We start from the raw sequence: 13,857 nt of genomic DNA, 5'->3' as shown, positions 1-13,857 counted from the left end.
AACAGTTGCAGTGGTAGCTCACGAACCATCATTGGGTCAGCAGCAGATCACTCTCCCTTCCCGAACCGGAGCACCAAGTAGTGACTGATGCGTTCCCCCTGGGATGGGACGGCCACATGGGAGAGGTGGAGATCAGAGGCCTCTGGTCTCTGGTGGAGTCCAGGCTCCATATGAACCTTTGGGAGCTCCGGGCAATTCGCAGAAAGCATTCCTTCCCTCTGTCAAGAGGAGAGTAGTGCAGGTGATCTGAAAGAGACATGTTAGTGATAGATTCCTTACCTTAGAATATCCCCAGGCGTCAGACTGGATCCGGAATGTTTTGCTAGCAGTACCTCTGCACGTCAGTAGGTGGCGTCATACGGCTCCGCGTCCATCGCTAGCGTCGTAAGCGCTGAGATGGCGTCACAGAGACAACTTAGGCGCAAGCCATGTGCGCTGACGTCCGTTCTTTCTTTTTCCGTGCCAGTAAGCGCAGATCCGGTTAGAGCACATACCTTAGTCACTTTTTGACTATCTATTTTGGGACTTTTTGGCTCTTGTTGGTCTTCTCTGGTGCATGTAGGGATGCCTGGTTTTAAGTCCTGCGGGGCCCTGTCGTCGCAATATGTCAGTGGCGGACCCCCACGACGTCTGTCTCTACTGCCTGGAGTGCGACCATGACTCCCGGTACTGTCTGGACTGTCGGGCCATGGCCCCGAAGGCCTTGAGGGAGCGGCGCCGGAAGTTGCTTGAAGTTCGGCATTCGTACCAGCACCGTTCGCGTTCCAGGGGCCTTTCTAGGGAACGCTCGCGGGGCCACCATCCCCGCTCCTTGGGCTCCAAGTCGAAGAAGCGTTGTCGCTCTCCGACGTCCCCCCGTCGATCTGCGGATGCGGACGAGGGGGACAGGGGTTCCGCCCCTGTGACTCCTTAGGAGCCTGGGAGTCCCGCGGCCTACCCGCCTTACCCGGGTCCGTCGGCGACTCTCGCACAGATGCAAGAGTTTATTGCTGCCATAGACCGCCTGTTTAGGCCTCAGGCTCCCGCCGGTGTGCCTTTGGGCCCACGGTCTGTGTCAGGATTCTGCCGGACCGTCGACTCCACCGGCAGCTCCGGCGCCACAGGATCCTGCGCTGTTGGCTCCGGCCACAAGGTCCCATGCTGCCGCTCCAGCCCCAGCTCCGCCTGCGGCACCGCAGTGGATGCCGTTGTTTCCACCTATGCTTCGGTTCCCAGCCGGTTTTGTTCCCGCCTGGGATCCGAATTGGGACACGGCGCCGGTTTAGACCCCGACCGGTGCCGTTCCTGGCACCGTTTGTTCCTTTCCCGGTTCCTGCCCCAACGCCGTGACGGAGGTGGGGGGCTACTGCGAGGGGTGTGAGGACCCTCTTGCTCGTCAGTGTGACTCTGAGCAGGATTGGGCGGACGACTTGGAGGAGGCTGGCGGCCTTGACGTCGCCTCTGATCCAGGGTTTGGCTCTCCCTCGCCCACTATGGAGGAAGTTGCCTCGTACAAGGTTGTGCTCAGTCGGGCAGCTGAGGTCCTTAACCTTGATCTCCCTACGGTGGCCCTAAAGACTAATCTCCTCACTGAGGTGCTCCAGTCGGCGTCCACTTCATCGGAGCCATTGCTGCGCTTTAATGACGCCCTCACTGACGTCTTGTTAGGCACTTGGTCGTGGCTGGCTACAGGGGCCCCTGTGGATAAGAACGACGCTAGGCGTCATCACCCAGCATCGGATGACCCTGCCTTTCTGACAACTTATCCGACTCCCGAGAGTCTGGTCATTCCGGTTTCAACATTCTAGAGTGCCTTTTCCACTGCTCCGCCGGATAAGGACTCTAAAAGGCTGGAGCAGTTCGGCAAGCGGTTGTTCTCCTCGGCCAGCTAGAAGCTGCGCTCGGTGAACACCGCATTTCTGTTGGGCAGCTATTCCCACGCAGTGTGGGATACCATTGCTCAAGTGTTACCTCAGTGCCCGGAAGAGGTCCAGGCTGTGCTGTCCCACGCTGTGGCCAAGGGTACGGATGTAGCTAAATTCGCCATTCGTTGTGGCCTAGACACCGCGGACTCCCTCGGTAGGGCAATTTCAACTATTGTGGCGCTTCGTCGCCACTCCTGGTTGACATCTACCTGGTTTTCTCCGGATGTCCAGAGCTCGCTTATGGACATGCCCTTTGACGGCACTCGCGTTTTTGGTGATAAGGCTTTCTACCACGCGCCCAGCCATGTCTACTTTTCATTCCTTTCGTGGCCATGAGAGATGCGCCCCTGCCCGCTCATTCAGTCAGAATGCTGCGCAAAACCAGACTCTGCACAGCTGTGGGCGTGGAGGCCGCCGTGACGGTGAAGGGGGCCAGCTGGCGGGTCAGTCCACCTCCGCCACTGCGCCATCCGTTTTAAAGCCTTCCTAGTCTGAGTTTTGGGACGCACCCCACGCCAGTGGGCGGCAGGGTTCGACTTCACCTTCCTCACTGGTGTTGTCACCTCCGACAAGTGGGTACTGCACTCGTCCAGAGGGGTTACTCTCTCCCTTTCAAGTCTAACCCCCCCCCCCCACCCCCCCCCACCCCAGCCTTGCCACCTCAGTTCCACTGCATGTCAGGGGATCACTTTGCGCTTCTCTAACAGGAAGTTGTGGCCCTCTGGCCAAAGGGGCCATCGAGCGCGTCCCTGGGCCAGAAGTAGGACGTGGTTGTTATTCCCACTACTTTCTGCTCCCCAAGAAGGACAAGGGGGGCTCCCCATCTTGGACCTCAGGGACGTCAATTGCTTCCTCCGAAAGGAGAATTTCAAGATGTTGACTCTGGCTCAGGTCTGGGCTGGCTCGACCCTGGAGACTGGATGGTAGCGTTGGACTTGCAGGACGCATATTTTCACAACCCCGTCCTGCCGGCCCACCGGCGTTACCTGCGGTGCAGTCGGCCAGAAGCATTTTCAGTTTGCCGTGCTCCCCTTCGTCCTTACCAGCGCTCCTCAGGTGTTCACAAAAGTGATGGCGGTGGTTGCAGCTCATCTGCACAGGTCAGTCTTCCCCTACCTCTACGACTGGTTGATGAAGGCAGGCTTGACCCAGGCAGTGGTCGCCCACCTTCAGACTAAGAGGGAAAAGGACCACTGCTTATCAGTGCTAAAGTGCATATGCTCTCACTGTGTAAATATGACTGTGTATTTGTATATCCCTGATTGGCTTACTTGGTTTACCTTTTAGTCCCAAGTAGTGTAGCCTGTGTGCCCAGGGCTGGTAACCCAAATGCTGCTGGTGGGTCTGTAGCGCTGGTTTGCTCCACCCACAGAAGTAGCTTGTAAAGTGTACCTCAGACCTGCCACTGCAGTGTCTGCGTGCAGTCCAGAACTGCCATCTTGGCTGTGAAGTGCCCACACTTCCCATCCCCTGACCCTTCCCTTAGCATCATGTCAGTCACCCCTACGGTAGGTGCATTGTGTGTGTAAGGTAGGACATGGCTTGATATGTGTAGCATGACCTGGTAGTGAATAACCCTCCATTATGTTTTCACTGCTGCAAGGCTACCTGTTCTCCATAGGCTAGATTGGGCAGACTGGCTTTTACATCTTATAGTCCTATCTGACTCGGGGACCATGGTAGAAATTCGTGTTTAGTATGCCTGAGCTCAGAATAATAAAATGCATCTTTTAGTGAAGTTGGTTTTAATATTCTGTGTTTGAAAATACCACTTTTAGAAAGTAGGTATTTTCTTGCCTAAGCCTCCAGTGTGCTCTGCTGTTATGTGTATTGGCTGTCTGGGTTTAGAGGGGCACGGTAGGCTGGGTCAGACTTGGGTTGATTAGAGCGATCTGCATTTGAAGTAGGGGAGGGGTGACCCTTTGATCTGAGCAGGGCTGTGCCTGGCAAAGTGAATGCTGGCTCCACCTCCTCCTGCGCGTCTGATCGCAGACCCCCTCTTTCTGAAAGGAAGAATGCAGCCTGGTAAACAAAGTTCTCCTGGCTTGAGCAGAACTTATTCTGGCTGGGTTCAGGGACCAGTGACTCTTGAGAACAAATACTTTTGGGGTATAAATATCTGTGCCCAAACCCCTACAAATTGTATTGCTCCTGGATGTCAAGAGGAACCTCTGTCTGTGTTACTGAAGGAATCTGCAGTAGGAGACTGTGCTTGTGCTTGTGTGCTGTTTTTTGGACTGGCCTGCAGTAATTCCCCTTGGACTTGGAAGAAGAGGGAAAAGGACTTTGAGAGAATTTTTATTTTACTAAAGCAATCACCCAAGGGCTAGAAGAGAGCTAGCCTCCTGCTGTAGTCACAGGCACATCTGACTCCTCCACCAGCCTCCAGATTCCTCCCAGCGAGGATTTCTATCTGCAGGTGAGGCTCCTGTGAGTTCCAGGGCCTCTAGTTCTACTACAGATAAGAGAGTGCTGAAATCGCTGCTAACGCATGTTTGCGAGCCTCCACAGCTGAAGAGCGTAAGAAAAATCATCGCATAGCTGCCGCTGAGTGCTCGCCAACAAAAAATCATTGCATCGCACGCTTGCGAGACACAAAGTGCTCGCCAACACCCAAAGTTAACCGCATCACGACAACGCAGTGCGGGCGCCATGCGTCCGCCATTTTCATCTCATTGCACCCGGATCGCGCTCCCTCGTGGAGCTCCATTTTCTTTCATCGCAACAAGATCGTACACGCAACCGGGTAAGCGCATCACCCTCCCTTGCGTCAAGGATTCAGCGCATCGCTGGCCTAGCCTGAAGAAGTCTGTCGCTTTGTCCTGCACGCACGCGCGGATCGGCGCATCATCCTCCCTTGCAGCAAGGATTCAACGCATCGCTGGTCTCGCGTGAGAAAAATCATCGCTATAGCTCGTTTGCGACATTTTGTTTGTTTTACTACGAAATCTCGGTACTTTGTAAGTAAAAGGGTCGCCGAGACCACTGCTTTGAACTGAACTCCCAATTGCACACTTTGAACTATTTTGACAGCATCTCAAGAGTATCCCTATTTTAGAGTATTGTGGCTTTATTATCGTTATTGGTCTTGTGTTAAGTCTATATATAAAGATACTTATTTGTTTATTACTACTTGTGTGGTGTCCCTTTGTAGTGTTTTTCACTGTGTTACTGTGTATGATCATAAATGCTTTACTCACTGCCTCTGAGATAAGCCTAGCTGCTTGTGCTACGTTACTACAGGGTTGAGCAGGGGTTATAAAAGGGTGTAGCCCCCTTACTCTGACTTAGGAAGAAGGTTCCCTACTTGGGCAGTGGCCAGCCATTGCCAACCAGAGACCCCCATTTCTAACAATGACCCTCCGGCTCATGGGCCTGATGGCCTCCTGCATCCGACTGGTGCAACATGCCAGATGGCATATGACTGCTCTGCTGTGGGACCTGAAGTTCCAGTGGGCACAGCATCAGGGCAACCTGTCCAATCATGTCCAGATCTCGGAGGGCACTGCACGACAATTGCAGTGGTGACTCGCGAATCGCGATTGGGTCAATGGCAGATCCCTCTCTCTTCCCCATCCGGAGCACATAGTGGTGACTGATTCGTCCCTCCTGGGATGGGGAGGCCACTTGGGAGAGGCGGAGATCAGAGGCCTCTGGTCTCTGGCGGGGTCCCGGCTCCATATCAACCTTTTGGAGCTTCGGGCGATCCGACTTGCACTGAAGGCATTCCTTCCCTCTGTCCGGGGAAGTGTAGTGCAGGTGTTCATACAAACCACCGCCATGTTGTATTGCAACAAACAGGCAGGTGGGGTCGTGGACCCTATGTCAGGAGGCTCTGCGCCTCTGGACATGGCTGGAACATCAAGGCATTACTTTGGTGGTTCAACACCTGGTGGGTTCTTTGAACGACAGGGCGGACAAACTCAGTCGCCAGTGCTTGGTGGATCACGAATGGCATCTGAACTCGGACCTGGCGCAAGGTCTCTTTCAGCAGTGAGTAGAGCCTTGGTTAGATCTGTTCGCCACCGAAAAGAACACGCAATGTCATCAGTTCTGCGGATTGGAATTTCCAAGACGGCACTCTCTCTGCGACGCTTTTCGTCGTGAGTGGAGCAGCGGTCTGTTGTACGCCTTTCCGCCTATACCACTTCTGCCCAGAGTGCTGATGTACATTCGGCGCGACCGGGCCCAAGTCATCCTTGTGGCTCTGGATTGGGCACGAAGATACTGGTATCCCGAGCTACTCAGCATGGCGATCGATCTCCCGATCTGACTGCCTCTTCGGGAGGATCTTCTCTCGCAGCAGCAGGGGACGGTCCTCCACCCGAACCTGCCCAGCCTCCACCTTCATGCTTGGAGATTGACCGGCGACAGTTGACACCTCCCGAAGTCTGTGATGTCATTCTGGGAGCCAGGCCACCCTCCACTAAGACGGTATACACCTGCAAGTAGAACACATTTGTGGCATGGTGCACAGCAAAGGCTGTGGATCCCCTCTTTCTGTCCTTCTCTCCTTGGCCCAGCAGGGCTCTGCTCTTGGCACGATCAAAGGCTATCTTTCAGCCATCTCCGCCTTTCTATGGCTTCCAGATCAGCCTTTCCTTTTTAAGTCCCCGGTTGTTAACCGTTTTCTCAAAGGCATTATACACACATTTCCTCCCGTGCCTTTCATCGGACCTTAAATCTTGTATTGCCCTAACTGGTGTGCGCTCCCTTTGAGCCCCTTCACAACTGTCTTTTAGGTCTTCTCACACTAAAGACGGCTTTCCTGGTAGCTATCACCTCTGCCAGAAGAGTGAGTGAGCTCCAGGCTCTTTCTTCTAAACCTCCTTTCCTTTCTGTTCATCCGGACAAGGTGGTTTTAAGGACCAGTCTTTCTTTCTTGCCAAAGGTTTTCACACCCTTCCACATCGGGCAGACCATCACTTTGCCCACCTTCTTTCCGCCTCCGCATCCTTCAAAAGAGGAAGAGAGGCTCCACCGTCTGGACCAAAACGTGCGCTCTCGTTGTATCTGCAGCGCACGCAACGGTTCCGGGTGGATGACAAGCTCTTTGTTGGCTACGTGGGTGCCAAAAAAGGTTGGGTCGTGCACAAACAGACCATCTCGCGATGGTTCGTTCTGTGCATCAAAGGCCATTACTCCTTGGCTAAGAAGGAGCCTCCTGTGGGGCTGTGTGCCCATTCTATTAGGGCGACGGCAGCCACTACTGCCTTGGGACGCGGCGTTCCCTTGCAGGACATTTGTCAGGCAGCTACGTGGGCTTCACTGCTTACGTTTACCAAGCATTACTGCCTTTACAGTCAAGTCCGGAGAGACTGCTTCTTTGGCCGTTCTGTTCTCCGTGACTTTCTGGTGTAATCTTGTTCGCAGACCCACCACTAGAGTTGGTATTGCTGGGGTATCTATTCTAAGGTAAAGAATCTATCACTAACTGTCTCTTTCAGATGCACAAGTTACTACTTGTGTAACAATATTCTAAGGTAAAGAATCTATCACTAACTGTCTCTATCAGATGCACAAGTTACTACTTGTGTAACAATATATCTGTAAGAGACAGTTAGTGATAGATTCCTTACCGCCTGTGAGAAAGTGCCATCTTTCTTGTATGGGTTTTCCCCCACTTTTTGCTGAATTGCTGATGTGCTTTGACTGAGTGTGCCCTGGGCTCCTGCCAATCAGGTGCCCAGAGCCTGTGTTCCTTCCCTAAAACTATGTTGAAACTAGAACCCAATTGGCACCTCTGGCCACCGGTCAGCCCCTAGTAAATGGTATCCAGGGCATTGTGACCAGAGAAGACCCTTAAGGGCTGCAGAACATATTGTGCCATCCTCAGGGGCCCTGTACCCTGACACTCACACACTGCCTTTGCAGGCTGAGTGTCCAAGTAAGAACTACAGAGAGTAGACCTGGCACACATCCCTGTGTGCAGCCCACAAACCCACTGCCCTGGCATACATCAGTCGCCCCTCCAGCTGGATGCCCTATGCCAGTGGTGTGGGCAAAGGTGCATGAGCCCTGTGCCCCTACAGTACCTAGGGCCATTCCTGGGTACTATTTAAGTGCAGTGGTGCCATTAAGAGTATATGGTGCTGGGAGGTTGTCATTACCAGCTACACAGCACCATAATGGCTACACTTGTGAGCTTCTCCAGGCCATTTGCAGTACTCAGCAACTGTCCTCCACCGGTTGTGACACCCTCTCTGGCGGGCAGACTGGCAGTAAACCTTAAGGGAGGGACGTGGGTGGGTGTGCCAGCCTCTGCCAATCCCACCCCTCAGGTGTGAGAGGAGAGGCAAAGCACATCTCCGGGCTCTCGCTATCTTGAAGATGGGGAGCTCTGCCCAATCGGGACCAGGCTACTGCCCCCCTCCCACAGGAGAGGAGCAGGATAGGGGGTGTACTCACCCCAGGACGGGGACCCATTGGTCCCTGCCCTTACCCTACCTGTAACGCCCCTAAACGTAGTATTTAGGGGCACCCTGAACCTTCCTTCAACAGATCCCGATTTGCAACAACAAGAAGACCAAGAAGCACGAAGACCTGCTGTGCAGCTGCTAACAAAAGGACGACGCCCCCTGACTTGGCCCCAGAACTCTAGAGGCCTGTTAATCCTTGAACCTGCTCCTGCGAAACTCCAGCATATCCAACGGACAGCAACCTCCACAACGCCAGAGGACCTGCCTGCCTTGAACCTTCCATAAGACTGGGACTCCCATGATCAGTGGTTCTGCTCCAACAGCAATACCCCTGGTGCCAGCCAGGAACCGCAAATCCAGCCCACTCTGCACCTGCCAAGCCCGGCCAATGCCGGAGTCATCCAAGACAATGAGGACGTACCCCCGGCGACTGGGAACTGAAGTCTAGTGCCCAAAGACCCTCCTTGACGACCCAGACGACGCCTGCAGCCTCAGAACCAGAGACCTCTCCAACCGCGACTAGTAGAGGGTAAGACACCCCAGCTCCCCACGGCCCCCTGTGCCCTCCTTTGGCGTACCTACCTCTTCTCCAAGATCCCAACTTACCTCTCTAAGTGGTGGTCGCACCTGAAGAATCTCCGTCCCCGAGCCTGCAGCCTTTTTTCGCTTTTTAACTTTCTAATTGGATAACTTTGAGCGCCCGACGGTTCAAAAGCACCCTGCACCCAGCGGACAGAGTGCCGCTGGAAGTGCATCTACTACCCTTCTCTACTTCCCCACTTGACCTGAGTAAGTGACCAGGAGCTCCGCTCCCACAGCTGCGTGGCCTGCCTGCTTGCAGCCACCAACCAAATGCCCCCTACCCTCAATTGGATTGCAGTGGGCCTACTCTCTCTGCACCCTGCTGCCCTTGTTGTGCTGAGGGTGTAACAACTGTACCTTTCTGACCCTGGGAGACCCCTGAGTCTATGCCCAGAACCTTAACTTCACCAGTCGAGTACTCACCTAAAAGCCGATAACTCACTTTCCTTCCATAGGCTAACATTGACTGGTTTTCACAGAAATTTCTTTTAAGTGTGGAGTTTTGAATCTTTAAAATATTCATCTAAAATCAGCCGAATAACAAATTCCGAAATACTCACCTGTGATCAGGAGAGAAGCCAGTACTGTACCTTTTAGCCCAGTACTGAACCACAAAAGTAATCCTAACTGTACTTGCCCTTAACTTGAATGTTCTTCTATAGGAAACCATTGACTGTTTTTCTCTAAAATTTCTTCTGTCTATTTTTGCAAGCTAGAAATATTCCTTAAAAATCGTGCCAAATACTGAAACGTAATTACTTACCTGTCTTAGGTAGAGGTCCCAGTGCTGATCCTAGGAGTCCAGTATTGGATTACAAAAGTAACAACAATGTACTTTACCTGTGACTTGAATTTCCTTCCATAGGGTAACATTGCTAGTTTTTCACTGAAAAGTTTCTAAGTGTCAATTTTGAAAATATATTTATAGTCTTTAAAAATCACAACTGTAACCAGTACTCTTTTACTTAACTGTTTACAGCTTAGGTCCCAGGACTGAATCCAGGATCTAGCCCTGTTGTTAGAAAAGTAATCCCTAAAGTAATTAACTGCATTTATGTAGAAAAACCCATTGAGCTCAATGTTAAATTGTGTTTAGAATGGTGTTGCCTATTGCAACTACTGTAGCTATTGTAGTTCCCAAGTCTATTGCCTTTCTGCTAAATAATTACCTAAAGTCACTCATATTGAGAAAAGTATATTTTGATACCTGTTAGTTCTAAAATAAAACAACTATATATTTCGATATAAAAACAATTGGCCTAGAGTTAAATTCTTGATTGTGTGAAACCTTTTGCTGACTGAGTGTGTACAACAAATGCTTTACACTTTTCTCTGATACTGCCTTACTGCTCGACCAAGCTACCACTTTAGAGAGTAAGGTCATATCTGACTTTAACCTCTGTTATACCTCTGAAGTTTGGGGAATATATTGGGGTATATATATAGAGCCACTTTCTTACACCGCCCCACCCCATCCAGAACTGATTTCTAGGGTTATGGTCATCCCTTTCAGGGCCCTAGTTTCATGGCACCAGTGGTCAGTTTGTTGCATGGCTCTGCGTTCCTGGCGCAGAAAGTAGTGTACAGAACTGACGTCAACGCGCATGGGTAGTCTCCGTGACGTCATCTCGGTGCTTATGACGCCAGCGACGGACGCGGAGCCGCATGATGCCACCTACTGACGCGCAAAGGTACTGCTAGCAAAACTTTCCTTATACTGTCTGACACCTGGGGATATTCTAAGGTAAGGAATCTATCACTAACTAATGTCTCTTACAGATATAACGTTACACAAGTAGTAAATAGTGCTTCACAGACAACACCACCACCATGCGGTATTGCTAAAAGCAAGGTGGGGTCGCGCGCCCTATGTCAGGAGGCTCTGCGTCTCTGGACATGGCTGGTATGTCAAGGCATTTCCTTGACGGTTCAACACTTGGCAGGTTCTTTGAACGCCAGGGCGGACAAACTCAGCCGCAGGTGCATGATGGATCACGAATGGCGTCTTTACTCTGAGGTGGTGCAAGGTCTCTTTCAACAGTGGGGAGAGCCTTGGTTAGATCTACTTGCCACCGGAGAGAACGCACAATGTCATCACTTCTGCGCGTTGGAATTTCCAAGGCGGCACTCGCTCGGCGACGCTTTTCGCCACGAGTGGAGCTGTGGTCTATTGTCTGCTTTTCCGCCTATACCACTTCTACCCAGAGTGCTGAAGAAGATCAGGAGCGACCGGGCCCACATCATTCTTGTGGCCCCGGACTGGGCTCGAAGAGTTTGGTATCCCAATCTCCTCAGTATGAGCATGGATCCTCGGATCCGACTGCCTCTTCAGGAGGATCTTCTGTCGCAGCAGCAGGGGACGGTCCCGAACCTGCCGAGCCTCCACCTACATGCGTGGAGATTGAGCTGCAACAGTTGATTCCTTTGGACTTGCCTCCTGAAGTCTGTGATTTCATTCTGGCAGCCAGGCGTCCCTCCATAGGTGTACGCCTGCAGGTGGAACACATTTGTGGCCTGGTGCACTGCAAAAGCTGTGGATCCCGTTTTTGCCCCTTTTTCAGAAGTCCTTTTGTTCCTTATTTCACTGGCCCAGCAGGGCTCTGCTTTGGGCACTAGTAAGGTCTACCGTTCTGCAATTTCGGCCTTTCTCAAGCTCCCTGATCAGCCCTCTCTTTTCAAGTCACCTATTGTAAATAGATTTCTCAAAGGCATTAAACACCTTTTCCCTCCTATTCCGTTTGTTATGCCGCTGTGGGACTTGAATCTGGTTTTTACTTCTTTGATGTGTGCTCCTTTTGAGCTGCTTCACAACTGTCCTCTTCATTTATTGACTAAAGACTGCTTTCCTGGTTGCCATCACCTCCGCTAGGCGCACGAATGAGCTACAGGCTCTTTCCTGTAATTCTCCTTTTCTGTCGGTTCATCCGGATATAGTTGTGCTTCGCATTCGTCCTTCCTTCTTGCCAAAGGTTGTCAACTGTCTTCCCCATCAGGCAAACTATCACCTTTCCCACCACCTCCGCACCCTTCAAGAGAGGCTCCACTGTCTGGACCCAAAACGTGCACTCTCATTTTACCTGAATCGCCCAAAACAGTTCCTGGTGGATGACCAGCTCTTTGTTGGCTACGTAGGCGCCATGAAAGGCTGGGCTGTACACAAGAAGACTATCTCCTGCTGGGTTGTCTTGTGTATCTAGGCCTGTTATTCTCTGGCTAAAAAGGAACCTCCAGTGGGGTTAGGCGTCCATTCTACTAGGGCGACAGCAGCTACTACTGCATTGGGGCGTGGTGTTCCCCTGCAAGACATCTGTCAGGCAGCCAAGTGGGCCTCGCACACTTTTACTAAGCATTATTGCCTTGACAGTCAAGTCCAGAGAGACGGCTTCTTTGACCGTTCTGTTCTCCGTGACTCTCTGGTGTGATCTTGGTTCGTAGACTCACCACTTGGGTTGGTATTGCTGGGGTATCTATTCTAAGGTAAGGAATCTATCACTAACGTGTTGCTTTTAGATGAACAAGTTACTTACCTTCGGTAACAATATAGCTGTAAGAAACATTACCACCCCACATATCCTCCCCGTTCTGCAAACTGGTTTCTAGGTTTAAGTCATCCCTTTTAGGGCCCTAGTTTCAATGCAGCAGTGCTTAGAATCTTGCATGGCTCTGCATTCCTGACGTCAGCGCGCGTGGGCGCGTCAAGTAGCTCCAGCGAAGTCATCTCGGCTACTACGATGCCAACGACGTACGCGGAGCCGCACGACTACTCCTATCGGCACCTAGGGGTACTGCTGACGAAAACTTTCCGGATCCAGTCTGACGCCTGGGGGTAAGGAACCCATCACTAAAACTAATGTTTCTTACAGATATATTGTTACCGAAGGTAAGTAACTTGTTCACCAATCAGCATCACCGTTTCATTTTAGTCGGGTTTAGATTTAATCAATTGCATCTACTTCTCGCTGAACCAATTGGATGGAAAAAGCCGAAGAACCTGGGTGTTTGTACATGTGATAATTTTTCCACTCAGGACTCAAGGCACTTTGTTTTATTTTGTACATCCAAAATTATTTTATTTTATTTATTTTAATGGGCAATGGTTTTATACAGGCTAGACCTGCTTTTATATATTAACCAATGTTGATCAATGTTTGGGAAATTTTTAATATAGCTATTTTTTTGACTGCAGCTGTCAGAATAAGGAAAAAGAAAAGGATTGTTATCAATTAGAATATTTTCTAATTACATGGGTAGAATCCAAAGCTATCATACAATTCATTGTTCCTCTATATAATGATGATCTAGATGTTTTTCCTCTTATATTTTGTGATGTTTGTGTTATTTTAACATTTGTTGCGTTTTTATGTAGTATGCTTTTATGGTTTTAATTAACCGAATAAAGTGAATTTGACTGACTGACTACCTTACCTTTTACACCTTGTGATTAGAAGGGACCTGTTAAGATGTTGAATCTCTTATATAATTGCAGCCATGTCAAACTAAATAATTTAAAGTGAACTAGGGCAGGATAAACTCAAATATACCCCATCGGAAACTATCGCATTCAAAGTCTGAAAATGAGGATTATATACCGAACTGGAAGGTCAAATGGAGAAACCATAAAAGTACCCTAGCAGAGTTCTAGATTCCTGGACAAACGTAAGCAGAATTGCTGAATACTAATAATTAGGAACTAACGTAAGATAGGTGGACAGAGAAGTGGAGCTATAATATGTTGAATGCTAAAGTAAGACTGGGCAACGGACAGGTTCTGTGAGTCCGGTGCCATTTTATGCCACAAGCAGCCTAGACATGCCTATTGGGCCTAGCCTGCTTTTGTGACCCTATGGGACATAATGCTCTGTAATAGTCTTTCTGGCTAGGTGAGTGCAAGCCTTCTGATAACTTAATATCATAAATAGTTTGTCTCTGCAAAATGTTTACATCAAATGACC

At 50.6% G+C, this 13,857-nt stretch overlaps 1 protein-coding gene across 3 annotated transcripts in view; it reads left to right on the top strand.

Moving 5' to 3' along the window:
• Positions 1-13,857, top strand: part of TROAP (trophinin associated protein) — a 395,831-nt gene that overhangs the window by 380,147 nt on the left and 1,827 nt on the right. The gene's annotated exons all lie outside the window — the stretch shown is intronic.

The sequence above is a fragment of the Lissotriton vulgaris genome, chromosome 1_1 (genome assembly GCF_964263255.1).
Source record: "Lissotriton vulgaris chromosome 1_1, aLisVul1.2, whole genome shotgun sequence".
Taxonomy (NCBI): Eukaryota; Metazoa; Chordata; class Amphibia; order Caudata; family Salamandridae; genus Lissotriton; species Lissotriton vulgaris.
Note: the sequence above shows the minus strand (reverse complement) of the source record. Positions and strands in the feature narration are given on the sequence as shown.